The sequence below is a fragment of the Gavia stellata genome, chromosome 24, assembly GCF_030936135.1.
Source record: "Gavia stellata isolate bGavSte3 chromosome 24, bGavSte3.hap2, whole genome shotgun sequence".
NCBI classification, from domain to species: domain Eukaryota; kingdom Metazoa; phylum Chordata; class Aves; order Gaviiformes; family Gaviidae; genus Gavia; species Gavia stellata.
The window spans coordinates 9,591,911-9,615,049 of NC_082617.1; the positions used below are offsets into that span (position 1 = coordinate 9,591,911).

At 56.9% G+C, this 23,139-nt stretch overlaps 1 protein-coding gene across 1 annotated transcript in view; it reads left to right on the forward strand.

The window, feature by feature from the left end:
* RXRA (retinoid X receptor alpha) overlaps window positions 1–23,139 on the forward strand; it is a 114,799-nt gene that overhangs the window by 53,513 nt on the left and 38,147 nt on the right. The gene's annotated exons all lie outside the window — the stretch shown is intronic.

The window sequence follows — 23,139 nt, forward strand, 5'->3', positions numbered from 1 at the left end:
GGGCCCAGCATTGTTACGGTAATTTGAAGCAGATTGAGTCAGAGCTTATGGCAAATGGCAGATCTAAGGGCTCTAGCAGGAACCCGGGGGTGGAGGAGGAGAGGTGGTGGGGAGCGAAGGAAAACACCATTTCTGCGATGCCGGTCGGAGCTATGGAGCCAGACCCTCCCAGGCTGACCCTGGGCACCTCTGTGCAGTGGTGTAGCCCTGACTCACGACTCAGCCTATGGTTTTTCCTTCTCTTTTTCGGGATTTTTTTAATCTTCTGGAGCTCAGTAATCCACCGTCACCTTCTGGTGTCCCCAAGACTGCACCATGTCAGAGCATGTTTTGGGTGAAGCTGCTCACTTAGACCTGGGGTGGCCTTGCTAGGACACGGGGATGGGTCACCTCTTCCCCACCCACAGGGTGTGGATGGTGAACCAGCCTCTTCTTACAAGGGCAAATCCACAGCCCTTGGGAGCCCAGGCACGTTTGGGGAAAGTATTCGATGCGTTAAGTTCTCTCAAGTTCTTCCTTGGCGCACTGAGGTTGGACAGAGTTTTGGTAACGGGAACCGCCGTCCTTCCCTGTGCCGTGCCTGCGAGGGCTGCGGGGCTGCAGCCCAGCGCTGCGTGCGAGCCGCGGGCTGGTTGGGTTGGTGGAGGGAGCAGAGCCATGCCTCTGGAGAGGCCGGGGCACTCAGTCACCGTCCTTGCTCTTACCTGGCTGCTTCTCGATGCAAAAAGCGGAAAGCAAAGGAAAAAGAGGGGAAATGCCTTTTTCCTGGGAGACCCCGGGGCTTTGAAACGTCTCTGAGTCAGGAACGTCATGCTCCTACACAGACCAGAGACCCAGAAAAGACCACTGAGAATATTTTGTTTTGATTTCAGCCTTTGAAGAGAGTTTCGTGTCACTGCAAAAGAGCGGAAACAAGAATTTGTTTCAATACAAAACTTATTTTTTAAAAAAAAACTGTCAACATGCAATCTTTTGAGAATTTCCATTGTTATTTCCCCCCAAACATGAAATTAATTCATCTGTTTAAGTCCTTTTTCTGGGAACAGCCTCGGTTTCATTGACATTTTTGGTTGACAAGGGAAAAAGCAAACCCACCAAAAAAAAAAAAGGAAAAAACAACCCCCCAAGCCCTTCTACTTAAAAAAAAGACTCCCCTCCCTGCTCTCCCAGTGACCATGATACAACCACTGCTTTGTTCCCAGCATGGTTGATGTTGTTCCCAGCTTGCTCCGAGCTGCTCCGCCAGCCCGGGAGCATCCCGGACGGGGCCAGAGGGGAAGGGGCTGTGTCCTTCTCTCTGCTCTTGCTTGAGCTCTGGCACATGGTGGCATCGGCGGTGCAAGAGGGGTATTTGCTGGCGGAGAGTGTCTCAGCGAGGCTGCTCGGCGTGGTGGCTGCAGCTGCCTGGCTTGGTGCGAGCGCTGCGTTTCGGTGGGTTTGGGCACGCCTGCGGCTTTGCCGAGTTGACGGACAGGGTGGTGGATGCGGGCAGGCGAGGCTTCGCAGTTCCATCACCTGCGGGGGAAACCGAGGCGTGCAGGCAGCTGAAATACCAGACCTGAGGGCACGAAGCGATGCTAAGGACAGGAACCAGCTCAAAGTGCAGCCCAGATGCCCCAGTGCAGCCCCTTCTCTCCCCATCGCTGCATGCCAGCCCCCCGGCAGGACTGTCCCCAGCCCCGTGCTGTCCTTCTGCGCTGATCCCCAGCAGCGAGCGCTTCCCCGTGCCCGACAGCCGCTGCTGGGCTCCTGGCCTCATCCACCACCGCTGCCTTTGGTTTTGTTTTCCAAACCTTGGCCACTATGTCCAGCCCCGCCAGCGCGCCACGGGGAGGAAGCGTTCTTCGTGCTGCCGAGAGATGCTGCCACACGCAGCCCTCGCAGCGCCTGACCACAGCACCCAGCTGCTTCCAGAGCTGCTTTTTTCTTCTTCTTTTCTTTCTTTTGTTACTTTTTCTTCTTTTTTTTTTTTTTCTTTTCCCAAGCAAGCCACCACAGGCTCCTCCAAACATTCACCCGAAGGTTATTCTCCCACTTGTCTGCAACGTGTTTGCAATGCTGAAACTCCCGTTGCCCCATCCCAACCTTCTGCGCCTTTCTTTTCTTGGCTCGGCTTCTGGATTGTAGGGACCAAGTCTGGGCATGCCAATTCCCATTCAATAACGTTTTCATACCTTTGATTCCACCTTTTCCCTGGCAACCCAGGGCCGGATCCCAGAGACTGTGCAGACGTGACTCACTGCCCCGCGGATGTGCTGGCGCGGTGCACGGCTGTGAGGTTTGCCGGATAGCGGTGGGTTTTGGAGCTCGACCCTCTGGCTGCCTCCGGCTGATTTACACCTTTCTGGGACAACTCGTCTTGCATTAAACTCCAAAGTCAGCTTGACAGCAAGGTAGCAAGGTCAGGCAGGTGATGCTGGCCGGGGGACTCAGGCTCCCCACGTGGGTGCTGGGCTCACCCCTGGGTTCCTGGGTGCAGGAGGGCAGGGATGCCATGCCCCAGGCTGGCTGGTGGACCGTGACACCTATGGAGCTATAGGCCCCCCCAATGGTCAGCATTAATTAATCTAATACTTCTGATTGCAGTAATCATAGGTCTTGTTTGATAAAAAACCCAACCAACCCTATTTGATAGGATTTGGAAAGTGTGGTCTCATGGGGTCGATGGAAAGCTGCTGGCTGCAGTGAGCGTAGAATAAGACCGATACAGAGTACGTTCAAAAATGCCACCCTTGGTGATGGAGAATCGCTGCTAAATAGCTACTTGGCAGCGGGAAAAGACCAACAACTGTTTGTCCAGTTTATGAAGCATGCGGTTTGGCAAAGCCTGGCTTACCAAGGGTCGAATGCAGATAGACACATGTTACAGACCGTCTTTGGCGTTTGTTTGCTCGCTTTGTTTTAATTTGAAACTCAAGCCTCTTCCCTGTGGTTAGATCCTCCCAGCTAAGCAAGTTTTAGCATAGAGAAGTTGCTTAAGGAAGAGAAAGGATGCTGGATGCGGCGTAAAGTGAGAGCAACCGCTGTTACCGCAAACGCTTCCCGACCTCTGTTAACAAAACCATCGGCACTCTTTGCTCGCTTCTCTCCGTTCAGCCCCTTTTCCAGTGCAGTTATTTCCTAAGCCAACATTGTAGGTTTTATTACTACTGCTTATTATTTAAATAGCGCCAGAGGTGTACACAGCGCTTTACAAACACAGGGGAGGAAAACGCGCTTACTCAGAGGAGTTTTTATTATAATTTAAATGATTGCAGTAGAAGTAATTAAGGCTCAGAGGGGGCAGGCAGCACTGCAGACCGGTGTCAGAGCTGCAAGGCAAAAGGACCGGCTTTGAGCAAGGTCCTGAAGCGATCTTTCAGCTGCGACTAGGGATGCTGATCTTTAGCAAGGTAGGGGATAGGAGAAGCATCGGCTCTGCCACACCAAGTTAAGCCATTGCTCCCTCAGATACAGCTCTTCCGACAACGGCGAGATCGCAGGCCTTCGAAAAGGAGAGGGGAAACCAGTCAAGGACTTGTGCCACCCGGTAATGCACTGACCCAATTGTGCATAGCTGTGTAAGGGGAGAGAAATTCCTTCCTGACCCTTGTACTCATTGGCCCATGCCCTGAAGCATGAGATTTGATTTTCTTTATCTGGCTTTCCATAATTGCAGATGTCATGTTTGGTACTCCGTGTATCCCACCCCTTGGAAACGGCATCTGCTGCATTTAACTCAATGGACCACCTCCTCTGGGAGTTTAATCCTGACTCTTCTCTGGGAAGTGCCTGGAAGGAGGGGAGGAGACCTGATCCCGTCAACCTCCCCAGCACTTGGGGGTTGTCCCCTGGTAGGTGGTGGTTGCTGGTTGCTCAGCTGGGGAGAGCAAGTGTCCCCCCACATCATGGCACGTTCTCCCCGTTGCCAGGGACAGGCTTTATTCCAACCTGCCTGAAATATTCGGAGTTTAACTTGTATGTAGACATTTGTGAGAGTCACTTAGGAGCTTTGTTGCTCCCTCTGTTTGCTGGACCCCAAGGAGCGGAGTGTGCCAAGGCCAGGACTAAGTCCTGCTGCTGGTTGTTCTTTTGACGAGAAGACACTTGAGGATGCATGAGCAGCTCAAGGCATGGAGAGGACCCCATGGTACATGAGCGGGGGGTGCTCCTCATGCCTCGTTGAAGACGGCCTCTCCATCGAGCATGGCTGGGGCTGCGCGGGCAGCAATTGCAGTCAAGGCTTGGGTGGCCTCTGGTGCCTGCCGCGGGGTGAGGGGCCGGGGGCTTGCTGGGAAACGCAGCCATCAGGTGGTCCGTCTCCTTGGCATTGGTTTCTCTGCGGCTTTGGTGGCCCTGAAGAAGGGCAGAGCATGTTGGCACAGGGTCTGCTGGCCAGGAGGGACGGTTCGGCCGGGGAGGTCCCGGTGACCCCCAGGGTGGTGCACGGGCACACGGCTGGCTTGGTTTGCCGACCCCGCGGGTGTGTGTCGAAGGCTGGGTGCTCACCGGCGCTGGCAGGCAAACCTACCCTCCTGTTAGACCTGCACGCTGACCGGGCAGGCTGCGTGGGGCTGCAGCTCGCCTCCAAACCGGGGCGGGAGGCGGTTTGTTTTGGCGTATGAGTAATGGGTGGAAAGTCCTCTTTTTCCCCCAGCTCTCTACTGCCAGCGGCGAGCATCACTCAGCCCCGTCTCAGCTACCGGACTGTCTGCCTTTCTGCTCCAGCCGTTTCGGGTTGAGAAAGGAACGGGAGGGTGCTGCAAAACCCAGGAAAGCCCCGATCGACCCACAGTGAGCTGCTGCCTGCTCCTCAGCTCAGCCCTGCCTGCTCCCCTGCCGAACACCCGCGGGTTTCTGTCGGTGCCCCACGAGTGGGGAGCGAGTCGGCAGAGCCCGTCCTGAAAGAGTTAAAGGCTCTCGTCCCTTCCAGCCTGGGGAAGTGGAATTAGTCACGGCCTTCAGTAGAAGTGCTGGCCAGGTTATAAAAATGACAAACGAGCACAAATCAATAATGAAGTTAGTGTTTTCTGGGAATGCCAGACACGAACGGAAAAGTACATCAACACGGGTGGTGGGCGCCGCGATGTATAGAATGAGCTGCCCCACACGCGCATCCCTTGCACGGGTGCGTGCAAGGTGGCACTGTCCCTTTCTCCTCTCCATCATGTTTGACTCTTCCCCTGGCACCATCGCTGCTGCAGTGAGCCGGGACGGCTCTGCACGCCGGCACCTCTTTGGGATTTTCAGTGCCTCTTGGAGCAGAGCTTGCACGATGCCGGCTGCCGCTGGATACTCACTCGGCGCGAGGCGCCGAGGAGGCGGCTCCGGGATATCGGAGATCGGGGATTGCAAGTGGTGCCCTGGGGAAGGTGAACGTCTGATTAATCTTCAGGACGCAGGATAGCGTTTCCACAGCACCGAGGTAGCTTTGGAGGCCATGTTTCCTTTTCCGAAGGGACTCGGGCATGTCTGGAAAGGAAACAGCCTTCTAATTAGACGGCTTGAAAATCTTTACCGTCGCTCGTTACAAATACATTAATCAGCTCATATTGAAAGAACCTCACTGCAAAAATGACATTATTATTACTATTATTATTTATTGTTTAGGTATGAATGAGTTTAATCCCTTCCTAGCCTGGGACGTGTTCAGAAAGTGACCCAACATCCCAGTGCTGCTTCTTGGCCCCGGTGTCACTTGGTTTCTGTGCAACCATAAACCTGCCTGGGAAGTCTCGGGGATTTCAGCAGCGCTTTCAAATGGACAGCTTTAAAATGTCTAAGGGAGGGGGAAGAAATGGCCCCGGGTTGTAAACGGGAGGAGCTGGGAGTGAGGAGGCTGAGACCTGGGAGAGGTGCGATGCGGAGGCTGCGCTGGGGGAGCTGGGTGCCGGCGTGCAGAAGCGCGCGACGGCTTAGGAAGAGCAGTGCGTGTTTGCACAACATTTCAGGGTTGGTGGCTTTCCCAGGGTATTAGCGCATTTCTATAATTAATATAAACTTCCTTAATCGGCCTTCCAAATGTCCTGGATTCCGGTTGACCTCTGGGTGCCTGGGCTGGGTGTCCCACTCTCTCCTTTGGGATGCGGTTTCTCTCGGAGGCAATGCCCGGTGCCCAGAGCACCGTCTCCAGCCTGGCCCTGTCCCCGCACCGTCCCCGCTCGCTGCCGGCCACGGATGCTGTGCAGAGCCCGAAGGGCGGGTGTGAAAATGCGGGTATCGATCCGTCGCAGTTCTTTCCCGCCTGTGTTGGTTGGGGTGATGCCAGCAGGTCGTGGGAGCGCAGGGGGACCCGTTCACGCTGCGTCTCACTGGGACCAGGGATGCAGGCAGTTTTTTCACTGCTGTTAGTGTTTGCTTGGCCAGTGTGCCGTCTGTGCATGTACGCAAACTTCAGGTGCCACCCTTGTCTTCAGAAACCTCCTTAGATGTGTCAGACACTCTGTCATGTCAAGTAACCCTCCAGACCCTGAGGAGAGCTTGCTTTCGGAGAGCAAGTGCAAGGGTTTAATGGAGGCTGAGGGTGATGGATGCCTGGGAAGAGCTCATCAGGGAGTATTGCATTCCTTCGAGGAAATCGATAATCTGGGATGCTTATGCTGCTCATTTTCAAGGTGTTGCCTTCATCGCTTCATCACCCACTTTCCGACTGGAAATAATGGTGCTGGTGTGGGGAGGCTTGCTCTTCTTCCTCCCTCCTTGGTTGACCTTACAGTGTAGGTAAGGTCTTACCAAGCTTCAGGCCATCTCTGCACAATGCTGCAGGATGGTGAAGCCAGAGCACAATCCAAAGCGGACCCAAAGCAGAAGCTTCAACTCCAAATGCCCCAAGAACTCGGCAAACTTAAAAAAAACCCAGAACAAACCAACCCCAACCCCCTCACTGCACGCTTGGAAGGAATGAAGCAATACTTGGGCGTGAAGGTTTCCCAGCCCCTCTTTGCCATCGGCCAAGGTCGCTCTTCGCGGTGAAAGGCGTGCGGTGCCCTGTTTGAATGAGATGGAGCTCGGGAGCGCGGTGGGTGCGATCCCCCTGCTCCCACAGGTAGCTGTCAGCAGTCTCCCTGGGGCACGTCTCGGTGTGCTACAGCATGTCTGCGCGGCGGGTGCCGGCAGAGCTGGGCTGCCTCGGTGCAGAGCCGGCTCTTGCCATGACCGCGGCTCCATCGCTGCCGGAGCCGCACCGGTGTGACGGTGCAAGGCGATCTTCCTGCTTTCGGTCCTTGCCAGCGCCGAGAGCTCTGCCCCACATCCCCAAGCATGCGGTGGCACAGATCCAGCCCCCGCACTAATGAGGTGGCTTCAAATAAGAGTTAATCATTTGCCAGCTGAATGCTGCCGGGGTGTATCTGAATTCCTGGCTCCTATAGACACGCTGTTGTGTACTAGATTGTTGTGCTCTCGCCCAAAGCTGCTACACCAAATGTTTTGCAACAAAAACCCCAAACCACATGAAAGTAGTAGAGTTTCATATTTCATTATAACCCCAAATTCAGGTTTGCCAAGAGTTTCAGTAGTTTTATGAACCTTTCCCATGAACCTTCAGCAAAGGCTGTAGCTTAACCTGGTTTTGGTGAAAACCCAGGTGCGGCTCAGTCGCTTTTGAGCAGGTCTTGAGGTTTGTGCAAACGCGAAATTTGAAGGCTTCCGAGAGGAAGAGAGGAACCCAAAAGCACATCAGAGCTGGTGACAGCATTTCCAGGGAGCCCGGTGCACATCTGGGGCCAAGCTGTAATTCCTTGGGGACCCGGGACCCAGGCACTCGCGTTCCCGGGCCGGCACGCCTGGCGCCGGGTGATGCTCTCGGTGATGCTTTGAACCCACTTGGCAGCATCGCCACCAAACCAGCCCTTACGGTTGGGTAAGCGCTGGTGCTCTGAGCCTTGCGGCTCCCGGGACCGACCCGTCGTCCTCGCGGCGGCATCTCCTGGCGTCTGCCACCACGGGGGCTGCTTTGCTTTGGAGCGGCGGTGGGTCAGCCTAGACTTTGTTCTCGATGTTGCTTTAGGAATAACTCCGCAAAAGTCAGCGGTGTGCAAGAAAGCTCCCGAGCCAAAAAAAAAAAAGGCGGGTGCCATGCGGGGTGGGGATGGGGCTCCTTCCGAACCACGCCTGGCGCACACCGAGTCCTGCCTCTGGATTATGTGTATTATTATATCCACACGCGGATTGCTTTTTCGGCAGCGCCGTCTTTCCTTTCTCCAGCAATTTCCTGAAATAACGTTAGGGAAATGTGAAAATCTTGAACTTTTGAACCTCCCCAGAGGACGGCGTGCAGGGGGGTGGTGGCAGGAGGAGGGGACGCCCGCCTTCTGCCTGCCGTTTATTTTGGCTACAGGGCCCGGTGATGGGGAGGAGGGGGCTCGCCGGTCCCCCGGCCGGCCGAGGAGCCGGATCAGCGCTACCCCTTATTAATTAATGGCTTTCTCGTTGGTGGGTCACGGAGGCGAGGAAGCCAGAGGAAGTTTTCTTTTGCTCGCAGATGCCGGGGAGAAGGGGAGTGCCTGGGCTGGGTGGCGAGGGCAGGGGGTGACACGCGGGGGTGATGGATGGGGCCTCGGGTTTTTGGCTGGGCTCTGGACACGGGCAGCTCGTGCTTGTGAGGAATAGAGAGGGGAAGGGGGATACGCTGCGCCTGGAAAGTACTTTTCCCTCTGATGAACTTCAGAGGCGTATAAATCACTGCCAAGCTGCAGCTGCGAAGCATGTGACGCTGGCAAATTAATGGTCCTTCGGAAAACGCCGGCCATCGCGCTCCCCTCCTCGCCTCTTAAAGGCGCAGCCGGCAGCCGGGCCAGCCCCAGGCGTGGGAATCGGGGGGCCCGGGCCGGGCTGGGGAAGCCTCGTGTGCCCGCCGGCCCCCAGGTAAGCTGGGGCTGGGGGCTGGGTGTGCCTATGGGGGGGGGCAGGCGCGAGGGGTCCTGCAGCAGTCTTTGTGGTGCAAAGCTCTCCGTGGCACAAAGCTCTCCGTGGTGCAACACAATCAGTGGTGCAAAGCTTTCCCCAGCGCAAAGCTCTCCGCAGTACAAAGCTCTCCGTGGTGCGATGCTCTCCATGGTGTGATGCTCTCCATGGTGGGTTCCTGCTCTGCTGCCCACAATTCCTGTACAAACAGGACCAAGATGCTCCTGGAGATGTTATTTTTTTCAAGGTGCCTTGGGTGCGGGGTGGGTGCCTGGTGGGAGCTCCTGGTCTGTGTGTAGTGGTGCGTCTGCTGTGCTCTCACCCACCTGGGCTCTCCTGCACGAGCAGTGACCAGGGGAGGATGGAGATACTTGGGGGGGGTCCAGGGTACGCCAAAACCTTATGATGACGGGGGTGTTGCATTTGCAGTAGAGGTGAACGTCGTGCCAGGGGCTGGCCGCCCGCCCGGTGCAGCGAGGCATCAAGCAGAGGACTGTGGGGTGTCTTTCTCACGATGGCATCGAGAGGCCACCACATGCCAGGGCTGGGTGTCCATGCTTGCGAGGCGCAGCCATCCCATGCAAACCTCGCAGGCAGACTGCTGCAGGGCAGTCGGAGGCTCTCTGGCTCACCCAGGGCCACCTGGGCCACCATCCAAGTCCCAGCCCGCTGCCTGCCCATCACACACACCATCTTGCTCCTCTTCCTCGCTCTCACTCTTAAAAGCCGCGTCGGAAGAGGAGGGGAATCCAGCACTGCAACTTCTGCCCAGCGCTGCTGGTATGCAGGAGGGGGAGGGAGCCGAGCCACCAGCAGAACAGTTAAAAATTACTAAATACTTCCCTAATATAATTAGGTTTCCATGCAAGCAATTGCCTTAATTGCCAGAGGGATGTGGGGCAGTGGGGAGGGGAGCCAGCCTGGGCTCTCCCTCTGTTGCCGCTCCAGCTGGGGTTTCGCAACCCAGCCCATCGATGCTCCGCTCGGGCTGGACCGAGGACCTCTCCGGGGAGATGTCCCCAGTGAAGCCTGAGTAAGGATTTGGCCCAGGCTGAGCAAGAAGTAAATAAAAGTGTTTTGCAAGCACGGCGGGGCTGGAGGCGAATGCTTGCGGGGGGCTCGGCAGGACCGATGTCGGCCCCTCGGATGGATTTGCCAGGAGATGAGCTCGGAGGCTGCCCGGATACGCTGCAGTTTAAATCGCTGTTTATTTTCTAACTGCTGTTGGAGCAGGGAAAGTTAGTCAGGGAGGCAGGAAAAAAAAAAACACAACAGAACCCACTCTGTGATTTACGTGGTAAAGGAGATAAGTGGGGATTTAAAGAGCAGGGAATATATAATTGAGACGAACGTGTAATATGAGCACGGATCCAAACAGAGAGATCGTAATCAGAAGCGTTAGGAGAAGCTGAGGTTTATTAATGAAACGTCTCATCTATTTGTCAGCTGAAGAGGAACAGCCTTTCCCCAGCAGCCGGAGGTGGAGGGGGCGGACGCGGGGATTGCACTCGGCGTTCCCGCTGCTGTTGCAGGGATCGAGGCTGCCATCTTCCTGCCCAGGTGGATGGTGCTCGGGCCCAAAAGCAAAGGCAGGGTTAGAGGAAAAAAGGAAGTACGTGGTTTTTAGGAAGCTGGACGTTGTCATTTTCCTTGCTGTAATCTGCCGTAGAAGTCAGGAGCTGGCAGAACTCTGCAGCGGGGCTGTTAACCGCCCGAGGAAGGGCTCATTGGAGCCTTCCTCCAAGCCCCACTCCTCCTCTCCGCTCTTCTGCCCAGCTCTCTGCCCTCGGGTGCAGTTGCTTCTGCTCCGGGAAGGCACGGTGGATACTCAGTGGCTGGGAGTAAATACACCTGCGGCCTCGGGAGCAGCCTCAGCTGCTGGGTTCAACTGTGCATCTGGCCATGGGTCTGTGCGGGGCTTTTCCACAGCTCCGACCTGCTCGGGGCGGGCAAAGCGCTCCCATCCAGCTCATTTCTGGCACCCGCTATGTCTTCCTCGCCGCTCTCCCCGAGACCAGTGCTTGGCTGCCCTGCAGTTGTCCTCCGTGCTCCTCGTCTGACTACAGCCAGGTCGTGATGCCCAGGCACGCTGGGAACCGCTGCTGCCCTGGGAACCGCTGCTGACCCTGTGCCGGCAGTCGCGTTTGCTCCCAGAGCCGCGGTGGGAGCTTGGGCAAACTCTACCTTCGTAGGCTGGTGCGGACGCATCTAAGCCAGCTGTGGAGGAGATGTCGGCAGCTGTGTGGAGAGCATGGAGCGCACAGCGCACCGCGTTAGCCTCGCGGGTTTTTCAGATGCTGCGTGGCTGGGAATTGAGCTGTTTGGCTTTTGCTTTGTGGTTTGGTGGGTCTGCTAGCCGGGTGATGTGTGGCACGTGGCTATTCTCAGGGTGACACGGTGAGAGGTGCACACCAGAGTGTGGTGGACCGTTCCCCCTGTTTCATCCTCCACTTGCTCACTTTTGGCTCTGCCCCAGATGTTGGGCCATCTTCATCCATTGGGGTTCCTCAGGCATGAAGACGATGCTGGCGGTGTCTGAGGGGTTAACCTGGGGCCGTATGCAGCTCCGTCAGGGAAAGGCTCTGGCTGTACATGAAGCAAACATTTTTTTAAGGGTCCTTCCCCTTCCCAGGCCCTGGCAGTTATCTGCGGGCTGACAAAATGCCTGGAACGCGGAGATCCGCTGGACATTGACCCGGCTGCGCCAAGCTCAATTAGCTGAGGCTATCTGATTGGACTTGGCGCAGCCTAATTAGCTTTGGACTCGAACCAGAAACTCAAACCCAAAGGCAGCTTCAGGCAGAACATCGTTCGCTGCAGCTTGCGGCAGCAGGGGGAAAGGGCTTTCCCAAGCCTCTTCTCCGTCCCGGGAAAGGGGAGCGACCCACCGACCCTGCCTGCCCATCCCTCCGGCCCCACGGCTGGTTCTGGGGGGGCTTAAACCTTCCCTCCTGCCCAGCGTGTGTTACCGAACCCGGGGGAATCACGTAACACTGGAGGCGGCTTCTTTCTCTTGAAAAACGGTGCGTGCTGTCTAGTTTCCAGAGGAGATTTGCTTTCGTTGAAGGTGACCTGGCTCTGGCAGCTGCCTTCCCTATCTTGTCAGGCACTTCCCTGGGTAGGCAACCAGTTCTCAGGCTCCTTCTCCTGGACCTCCAGCTGCGATGCACAAAGTGGGTGGTTTGTCCCTGAGGCAACCGACTCGGTCTGGAGCGTGCTCCAGTCATCGGTGGAGATGTGGAGAAGGAGCTGAGATGGGAAGGGGTGGCTCTTTCGGGACCCCAGGATCCTTTGCCCATCTGGGTTTCCAGCTCTGTGTGCTCTGTGGGCATTAAAGCACAAAAGTGCGGGTGGGAAGGGACCTCCAGCGGTCTGTTGACCAACCTGCCGCCAAGCACGGGCTGGGAGGTGGGCATTTCTCCAAGGAGACCTGGAAAATGGGGTTCCCATGGGCTGCCCTTGCACCGCTCATCCCATGCGGATGCTTGTGAGATGTCTCCTGACCAGATGACACCTTGTGCCCAAGCCAGGCTTGCTGGGTCTCAACTGAGAGATCGGAAGACCCGCGTGGCTTTGCAGTCACCTGCTGTTGTCCAGTATCCTCTAAGGAAAATGACCATGATTGGTTTTCCCGAAAACTGGTTTTGCCTTTTGCTGGTTGCCTTTTGCTGGTCATGGTGTAGCCGGTGGCAGCGCAGCTTCGGGGTGTTGGGATGCCAGCTGCATGCAGGCAGCGAGCACCAGCGCCAGCCACGTTGGATCAATTAAAGCCCATTATGCCAAGTGAATGACTGTAATTATCTCAAATCTGGATTAATGCGCGCGCACAGCACTGTAATATAATCCGTCTGGCCGGTGGTTTGTAGGCCGTTGTTCCTGGAAGCCAGACGCAGAAGGGGATCTGCAGTACAGGGCCGTATCCTCCCCCTCTCACCTCCTGCTGCTGTCTCAGACCCTGAGGATGGAGCTTGTCCCGTGGGACAGGTCCTGCACACGTAGTGTAGGACCTTTTAAAGCGATAGGGACCGGTGGCTGCTCTTAATGCTGACCGCAGACGGGAGCAGAAGAGCAACTGGGAAGTGCAGAGGTGCCATCACTCCTGCCAGCGCCTCCGGTCAATCCCCATAATTAGCAAAACCAGGGTAGATGGAGCGCTTCCCCCGCTGTCCCAGGGCTCTGCACCTCTAGGACCCATCGGTGAGGGGGGAGCACATGTTTTAGCCCGTAGAGCTCAAAGCTGGTGGCAGGGAGAGCCGCTGGGCTGCTCCCGCTCCTGGACTTAGGATTTGGCTCATCCCAGATCTCCTGGAGGGAGAACCTAGATTCTACGGTTCTATGAATACGGAGAGGTGCTGGGTCCCCCCCCCAGCTGCGGGCAGGGCAGGGCAGCTGCCTGTCTGAAGGGTTAATGCTGTGGGAAGCAGCGGGGACATTTATTACTGAACCCCCTGGGCTGTGAGCCCCACGGCGGGCTGGAACCCATGCACGGGCATGTTGTGCAAGGAACGGAGCTTCCCCTCTGACAGCGTGGGTCAGCAGCTGCGTTTCAGAGCCGGGAGCTCCCGTTTACCAGAGCTCTCAGCCCCGCTTCATTGCACTCTTTTGGCTGCTTCTTTCCCTGCCTGCTTTGGAGAGGAGTGTTGTAGGGCTCAAGGTAGCAGCTTCCCCAGGAGAGGAGCCTGCTCAGCTCCAGGTCTGAGACCCGTCTCCTCTCCATGTCCATCCTCCCCACCCAGAGCCCAGTGTGGGGGCAGGACCCGGGTGCTGGGGGGGAGCGGGTGGGAGGAGCTGGGGCGGTGGGGCAGCGCGTGGTCCGGGTTCGCCGGCGCGCCCGGCACGTGCCATGTGTGTGGCTCATTCCCGCGAGGTCCTGGGGGAGCTTCGGCGTGAGACGAAACTTCTCTTTCTGCTAGAACGAGCCTAATGCTTTTGAGCTCCCCTTGCGTTGCACTGGATCCTGCTTGGTTTTTCATAGCTCAGAGCGTAGCACCCCCTCAAGGGCAATTAGATCACTTCCAATTTGCCCGTAAGCCCATAAAACTGCAATTGAATGTAATTAAAAGGCCATAATGAGCTTCAGCAACCTGCGGGACCACTGCGCTTTTGCTCTCACCGTGCTCCTTTCGGAGAAGGGGATGGAGTCAGGGAGGCTGTGAAGGTCAGCGTTTGCAGGGAGGCTGAGGAGCTCTGAGCAGAACTCCCCAGGAGGGGATGGACAGACGTGGGGACCAGGTGCCACCACCACCATGTGCCCACGCTGGTGATGCCCATCGGGGAAGGCTGAAGGGACCCCCGGGTGCAGCACTCTGTCTTTGCAGAACAGGGGGAGCATCTTCGCCTCCGTTGGCACCTTTTGCTGCTGTTTTGGCTCCACCGATGCTCTTTGGAGGCTGGAAGGGTGCCAGCACGAACCAGTCCCCTCTTGGCATGGCCTGGTTTGCTCCTGGCTGTGTTTGGGGAAGGCTAGTGGCACCGGTGGGGACGGTTGCAGTGATGGGGGCTCAGCCCTTGTGCTTTGGTTGTGAGGTCTGGTCCCCCAAACCTCCCTTTTGGGGGTGCATGGAGACACCCTAGAAGATGGAAAGACACAACCCCAAGCGGGGTTTGTCCAGGGGCTCCTAACACCACCGTCTTTGGGGCACCGAGCTGGGCTGGGGGCAGCTGCCCCCGTCCCACCGGCACGTGCCAGGCAGCGCCTGCACCCCAAAAGCGCGGAGCTTGGAGGGGACAGCGAGCCCCCGCTTCGGGCTGCTTCTGACTGCAATGGCACGAGCTCAAAAGAGCCGCGGCGTTGAGTCCTTCAGCAGACGTCTCCCCGGCCCCGCTGCCAGCCCAGGAGCCCTGGCAGCAGCATTACACTGCACCTATTATTGCCTGTTCCTGCAGCGGGTTCCCAGCCAGTAAATTAGGGGCACTCGCTGAGCCGCTGACAGCAGAACAGAGCGCATTGTAAGAGCAAGGACAGCGCTGGCCCTTGAGGGATGAAATAGGAGCCTGTAATTTCTCAGGACTGTTGTGACATCTTTGCACAAGCGTGTGATTGAGTCACATTTGCTTTATCAGCAGAATCCTTGTTTGCCTGGGTGCACCCTCCCCCTCCACCCACTACTGCCAGGCTGGGGGAGAGCCGAGCTGCGCTGCCCGCTCCCCTCCCCCTGGGCTTGCCTTTGCATTTGCCTTTCCCTTCTCCCCAAGGGGCTCCTCACACTTTCCATATGTCACGCTCTCCCGCTTGCTCACGCTTCCTGCTTTTGCCTTCTCCACCCGCCGCCCCGGCTCCTGCCGAGGGGGGCTCGGAGGCTGCCCCGTGTGCTTGGGAGATGCAAACCGAAGAAACGTGGGTGGGGGGTCCTCCATGGGTGGGGGAGATGGTTGGTGATGGGGGTCCGTGTGGGGCAGGAAGCCGAGGAGTGCTGGAGGAAGAGGCGTTCACAAGCGTTTCCTCCAGTGACACGGCGGCTCGCGGGGAGAGCAGCTTCTGGAAAATTCCTCTTTGAGTCCTTCCCTCTCGGAGATGGGAATAGCCCCCGCAGGCTTCCGGCTCTGCCAGTGGCTCCGGGAGTGGGCTGTGCTTTTACAGGGCTCCTGAGAGGGTGGGATGGGGTTTTTAAGACAAAAAAAGACAAAAGGAGCCCCCATGCCGGAGCTGAGCATGCTTGGTCCGCCCCAGTGCGGGGTCTGTGCCTCTCCTGCACACACATGTCCGCAGTGGGGCTGCTCTCCCCGCTCCATGCCAGCTCCGAAGCATCGGGCAGAAGCATCCCATTTTTTGGTGTGTGTCCTGCGATGGGGGTCACCAGACCTCTGGGCATCCAGGCTCTAGCAGGTGATGGGGTGGGTTAGGGGTGAGCATCTCCGAAAGGGGACCCCGTGGTGCTGTAAGCCAGGCTGCCAAAAAATGGGAACGTTGCTGAGCCCATGGTCACCCCTGCAGGTGGCCTGGGGAGGGACCCCCAAACGCCCCCCAGCACTTGCCAGCCTGAGCCCAGGGCTGTGACCACGCGGTCGTCCTTCCCCTTGGCGCTGGGAAGGTCTAATGTTATCTGCAAAGTTGCGTCCGGAGGACAGAGGAGAAAATAAAATAGGATAGAGAGGGAGAACGGATGTTGGAGCTGCGGGGACAGCAGTGTCCCAGCTCTGCCCCATGGGGCAGGGACGCTGCCCGCTCCGAGGAGCATTGCCGCGAGGTTTGGGGTGGGTACCACTTTGGAGAGCCTGCATCCGCGCTGTCCCATGGCCAGGCAGTGGGATGCTTTTGCACTTCTTCTTCCCCTTCATCTTCTGGGAGGAGAGCAGAGGTTTCCCTGAGCTGCAGTGGTGGGGGCTCAGGCTGGGGGAAGGAGAGGCTGGCGTGCAGAATGCCGTGGAGAAGCTGCTCGTGGGCACTGTAATCTCATGCCACGGCCCATCAACCGCGTAAGGTGAAACGCTGGCAGGAGGCAGCAGCTAATGCCCGGCGATCGCCTGCAAGGGGCCGGCCCGGCAGCACGCAGAGGGGTGCTGCTGGATTTCCTCCAGCCGAGGAGACCCCCTGGAAGGGGACCCTGACACTGGGCTCGAAGCCCTGAAACGTGCCTCAGCTCCTCGCTGGGTTTGGCGGCGGTCCTGCCGAGCGGTCCTGCCGGTGGGTTTCGGCTGGCTCGGGCGGGAGGGGGGAGCTGGGGGTGAGAAGCTGTGTGTGGCTTTGAGGTTTTAGTTTGGTCAAAGTGAAACCTGGCAGGAGGAGGAACCCGGCAGGAGCAGAAAGGAGCTGAAACTGAGTTTCTCGCGTCCCCGATGGGCTCAAGCTGCCGCGGCGTCGCCTGGCCCTTCTCGGGGGAAAGTGCCGAGCGTGGCTGAAGGAACTCTCCCAGACCTCGGAACAGGTTCCCAAAGAGAAACTGTGATTTTTAAACACCCGCAAAAAGACACATTCCTGTGTGCTGTCCCCTGTGCAGACTTTGGGGGGGTCTGAGGGGAATGTTCTCGGGTTTGTTTTTGTACTCAAGCCCAGAAATGTAAAAAGAAAAAACAATTCAAGTTACTTCTTGGTGATATCGCAGCTACTCAGGACCAACGCGCTTGATTGCACTGCGGTCCGGTGCTCCTTTTGCCTATAGCTGTGGCAGCAATACTCAGAAGGGATGTATGGATAACACACAGCTGCATCTTCTGACGGCTCAGGGTGTCCGTTCCCAGGGATGCCTTTGCCATGTGCCTGTCACCTGGGCGGTTTAAGGGGATCGATTGCCTCTCCTCGCTGGGCGAAGTGCTATAAACGCAGTTTAACATGCTTGGGCCACAGGGTGATGCTTATTTCTTGGACTCATGGGTGGTTTTTTGGGATGACAGCCACCTGCACCGTGCAGGTCGTCTCCCTGAGTTTGCCCAGGTCCGGCACTGTCGGGGCCGCGGCAGCAGCCAGCGTTGGAAGGGGAAGAGGCAGTTCTTGCTCCATCCTCGCTTCAGTTCTCAGCTGTGCTGGTATAAATTGAGAGCAAACTTACTCAAGATTGTAGGCCAGGGGCTATTTAAATTCACCCGCTGTGAACACACTCTCTGTTCACTCCAGTTTTTGATCAGGGACAAAAGTGAGGACCTGACCTCTTGTGGTCACTGTATTCCCATGGCAATTTTCGCATGAAAACTACGGTCAAACCCTCGTGTCCTGCCCAGATTTGCTGCCTGCCCGTTGCTCTCAGCATCCCACTCCCTAGGTGGGTGCAGGCTGTTCGCTACCGGTGCTTTGCTTTGCTGTGCTGGCTGAACTGGGGAGGGTGAAAGGAGGGGAGGTGAAAAACTCCGTCATTTGAGGTTCCTCGGATGGAAAGCACACGAGGAGAGTCTGTACTACTTTTGAGGAATGAGAGCAAATGGACAGTGATTTTCACTACCAAGTTTATTTAGGGAAACTCACCACCCGCAGAGGCACCGAAAGAAGGAACAGTGCTCTCAGCACTCGGTGCGCTGCATTTACATGCAGATTCACCTGCATTTGGGTGTCCAAGTTTTGAACCTGGTCAACACCGAAGTGCCACTTGAGAGCAGAGGAGGAGGACGATTCCAAAAGCCTGATCTCGGCTGCTGGTCCCGATCCCCTCCAAACGTGGCTCCACAGTGCTGCAAAGCCCTAACGCGGAGGGCTGACTTAAGGAAGGGAGTGGCAACCCAAATTTAGAATTTCCTGCTGTTTAATACCCAGAATTGATCTGCTCTCTGATTAAGGAGGAAGAGATGCTGAGAAAAAAAAAAGCAAAAAAAAAAAAAAGCGGAAGCGGGGGTTGCGGGCGGCTTTCCAAATCTCGGCTGGCGTCAGGGCTGGGTGCGTGGGGTGCTTGTACCGTGACGGCTCCCCGGAGCCGTGGGGTGCCTGCAGACCCCTCTGATCCCACTCGGACGGGCTGTGGGGTTGTGTCTTGCATCACAACCCTCCTTGGCTGCAGAAAAGCATGGCTCTGGGAGTCTGTTTGTGCCTTGAGATACAGGTTTTTTTTAACTTCCCCTCTCTCAGCAGCAGACTGTCGAGCCACTGAGCTGCTGAGTAAACTCCCTGGATATGCGAGAAAAGGTTTTGCAGCAGAGCTAGGTCACTGTAGTTTTACTGGCAAAGCCTCTTAAGCATAAATGAAGATTATACTGGCGAAAGCTTACGCTGGTACAGTTTATTCTGGTACAAATGAGCTATCCTGGGAAAAAAACACCCCTGTGCTGTTGTAATTGTTTCTGCTCTGGGACGTTTTGTGGTCTAGAAATGTTAAAATCACAGCCCTTCTTGTTATTGCCGTGTCAGCAAAAGCTGTTATTAGCTGTCGGGCTGCTGCAGACATACCCCAGCCAAGCAGCAACACTTGAAGAGTCCCGTGCGCTGGATGCTAAAATGCAACAGGAAAGTATTTTGAGGGCTGGCGGTGTGGTCGGATGCTTTCAGCAACTGCAGCTCCCAGGGGGTCTAACCTGCCCGTCGGGGCCGCATCCAGACATGGATGTTTGCTGGTCCAAACTGGAGGTTTCTGCTGTTGGCCCCAAGAATGCCAAGGGGATGGAAGATAGCAGTGAAGCTGCCCAGGGACATTTGGTACTTGTCCGCGCTGGTCTGAGTGTCTAATGCAGCCGGATGAGAATGGGGACAAATGTTTTATGAAGATGTTTTTTTTCCCTTATTGAAAATTAATAATAGTACAAATGTGCTGTCTGTCACGGAGCCAGGAGGGGGGAAAAAAAAAATACGGAGAAGGTTGATTTAGCAGTCGAGATGCTAGCCTGGGTCTTGCAATACCCAGGATCTATTCCCAGCTTTGGCTCCAGTTCCCTGCCCGACCTTGGCGAAGGTCACGGAAGCCTGTGCCCTACTTGTGCCGTCTGTGTCTGCTAGCGGGCCTCCTGCCTCGCCGGGGGCATTGCTCTCCCCGTGCCTCAGTTTCCCCACCTGTGAAGCGGGGATGATGGCATCCAGAAGAGATCTTGCAAAGACAGGTATCTGCTGAGGGAAAGGGCAGCGATGAGCACCATGCCAGAAAAACAAGACTCGGGCTCCTTATCTTGAGGCCAGATCAAAACCCGCCGGCTCCAGCCTCCGTGCGATGGTTTCAGCTGAAGCGTGTTCCTCTGCCGCAGAGGAGAGCTGAAGGCACGCACATGGCTCCGTGCAGCCGCATAACTCGATCGCTTGAGATGGATCATGTGGCCCTGCCCTAAATGTCTTACTCTTTGGGAAAAATTCCCATCCAAACTTTGTGGCTCGCGGGTTTGTAGTTTAGAGAAAGAAAAAGAGCTTCAGTGCAAATCCTTTAGCTGCTGAAGAGCTCTCGTTTCCGATCTCCCAACTGCCATGGGGCATCTTATAAGATATATAGAGGTTGTTGTGTTTAAACAAAGGACACACAGAGAAAATAGCTGCAATTTATGGGTGCGGCAAGAGGGGAAATGCTTTGAGTACTATTTTTTTTTTTTTAATTTAGAAACAGGCACAGCGTTTATTTTGGTCAAGAGATAGTCACGCACAACAGCTTTAAATGGCAAAACTACGCAAGAAAAATGAATAGTCTCACACTGCTTGAACTGCAAATGCGTTTGGGAAAATACCTCCCCCATTTGCTGCAGTCCAAGCGGTATCCAGCAGTTTGGGGGTTTATTTGTTTCTGTTAAGGCTGTTTCCTCAATCTAGGCTCTTTTCCTTTTTACATTTATTTTTCTCTAGCGCTCTTTCAGCATTCAAGGTCCTATAGGATGCTTGTGATGAGTGAGGAGGGCGGAATTCTCATGTCCAGCTCGGGATCCCCGTCTCTCGACCTCGAGTCATTCTTTTCCCCAAAGGTATCTTCCCGCTGGAAGCGTTGCCCTCGAGCCGGGGGCTGGCAGCGTCTGCGCTGAGTTGCCTCAGGGGGACTCTTGATTTTGCTAAGGGAAACAAAAAAACCAAACCCTTTTCCATATTTGCCGATCGGTTGGAGGTGAATGTTTGCTGCCGCTCTTACAGCCGGGTTTTGGGCTGCGGAGGAGGAAGCATTTGGATGAGGAGTGGAAAATTCCCGGTGTCCAAGGGCTTGCTTTGAACTGGACTTTGAGGCACGATGCTCTGAAGGAGTTCAGGTCTGGTTCAGATTTCAGAGCGCTTGGCCAAGGGTTTTGGGTGAAAACACACCCAAACTTGCGTCCGTGCCTGCACACACTTCTCCCCGACCGGCCTGTTCAATGCAAGGTTACTCCTCCTCTCGCCTCCTTTCCTTTTTGTTGTTGTTGCCTGAATTATTTTCTCCAGACCAGCCCTACCACACACGCCCAGTTCCGCGCTGGGTGCTGGGGATCGCGTCTGCTGGGAAAGCAAAGTGTGTAAACAGGATGGGTGAGGGGAGCCGGCTCGGAGGCGCGGGACACCCGGGGACTGCAAGCTCCCGTGGTACCCAGGGGATGGGTATTTTGGGAGAGGCGCCGGCCCCGCACGTGCTTTCCTTTCTGATGTGCTGAAGTAGGCACGGGCCAGTCGCCAGTAACCTGCCTGTGACCTCGCCTGCCTGAAATATTCAGGATCTTTTAAAAGGAAGGACTGTGCTTCGCTGCCTTCCCTTTGCCGGCAGGTCAAGTGCCTGTTTCCCCTGGCCAGGAGATCCAGCGCATCCTTGGATGGTGTCCATCCATCACCTTGGCTAGCGGGTGTTCCTGGGGGTCCTTCGGAGAGGGCTGGCTGGGACCCCGTACCCAGACACACGGCTGCTGCAGAATGAGCTCTTGCCTTTCACCCCGGACCCAGGATGGTGGCAGGGGCACAGCCCGCATCCTGGCTCCCTGGAGCACATCTCAGCGCCCAGCCCCGCACCTCCTCCCAGCCGTTTAAAGACACCAAAAACCAGAGATCCGGGAAGCACGGTCCCGCTGTGCTAAAACCCCAGGAGCAGACCCTGAAGCCTCGCGGAATTTCCCGGGGTTCCTGTTGTGCTGCCCGCACGTCACTCAGACACGGGTGACGTGGTGGCCTGCGGTTGTTTTATATCAACATCCTGCGAGAGCCGATGCGAGGCCAGCCCCCCAGGGACAGGGATGCTCACCTCCGTCACAGCCAGAGGGATGCCTGCCAGGGCCAGCGGTGCCGGTCCACGGGCTCATTTCGGCAGCGATGATGGCACCTGGCTGGAGCACAGGGTCTGGGCATGTGTCCCCTCTGCCTGTCCCAGACGGGATGGGACACCCGTGCAGAGGGAGCTGGCAACATCCCATCCCTGGAGCCTAATCCCCATTTTTGCATCCGAGCCCACTCCCGTCCTCCACCCCCTGCCCCAGGGATCCTGCTTCTGGCTCTTGTCTGGCAGTTTAAGGAATTATCCGTGCAGGGAGCGAGCCTCTCCCGTGGTGTGTGTAATCCTGTTATGCCTACAGCGGGGAAGGCGCATCGGAGGCGTGCTGGGAACAGCTGGGCTGCATGGGGGGGACACGCATCTGGGGGGGCTCTGGGCACCAGGACAGCACCGGTGCCCGTGGCAATGCCTCTGCGTGGGGAAGCCCTTGGGGGTCTCTGTGCTCCACCGGCACCCTTGTGAGGCGGGGATGGGGCTGAATGCATCAAGGCTGGAAAGAAGGTTCCGGGGCAGGAGGTGTGACCATGTGGGGTGCAGCAGCATGATGCTGGGTGCAGTGGTGGGATGCAGGGTGCAGCGATGGGACTGTGGGTGCAGCAGTGAGATGCTGGGTGTAGCAGCACGATGCTGGGTGCAGTGGTGGGATGCTGGGTGCAGTGGTGGGATGCTGGGTGCAGCGATGGGACTGTGGGTGCAGCGGTGGGATGCTGGGTGCAGTGGTGAGATGCTGGGTGCAGTGGTGGGATGCTGGGTGCAGCAGCACGATGCTGGGTGCAGTGGTGGGATGCTGGGTGCAGCAGCACGATGCTGGGTGCAGTGGTGGGATGCTGGGTGCTGCGATGGGATGCCGGGAGCAGCAGTGGGTCTCGGTGCAGCAGTGGGATGCTGGCTGCACTGCTTTTTTGTGAGAGGAGCATCACTGTCTTGCTGGGCCTTCAATTCCCTGTGCCGGGGTCGGTGATCTCCGGTGATTCCTGGCAATCCGGGAGGATTGCTGAGGCTGGGCCTGCTGTGGGTTCAGCAAGCGTGTTTCCCACTGTGTAATGCTTGTATGCTAATTGCTCCAAAATCCCGGGGAGGCAGCTGACCCCACGCAGGTGACTGAAGACAACACGTCGCAGAATTTAGTTAACTTTGCGACCTGTAGCCAAGAGCGGTGGCTCCCAGATTCCCCCTTGAACAGCCCCCGGCCAAGCGGCTGTGCCGGTGCCTCCCCTTGTCTGGACCTGTGTTTGCTGGTGTGATCTTGGGGGGTCCTGGCGGGTGTCGGGGTGAGCGGTGGCGATGCTGCGGGGCCCCTGCCTGCGCTGCCCGTCTGCCCCCACCGCCTTCCAGCAGCTCCTCCTCACAGCCCCCCTGGGGGCCACGAGCCAGCCCCTTCCTCGCGCAGGATTGTTTTGCAAGCAGCGTGACAGGATGAGGAGGAAATGTGCCAGGAATGGCTCCATGTCTTCTCTCAGGAGAATCGGAGTCTATTTTTAACCCCCCCTTCCCGCCCCCCTCTCCTCCCGCTCCCCCGGGACAGCAGAGCTGCTGGGACAGCGGCAGACGCAGCCCGTCCGCTGCTGCTTGCAGAAAGCTGCCCCCGCTACCCTTGCAGCAGGCAGACATGTCCCTCCTTGCCAACGCACGCAGACTTCTCCACCGCACACTCGTGCCCTGGACGGACGCACAAACCACACATGCAGATGCACAAACACGCTCTCGC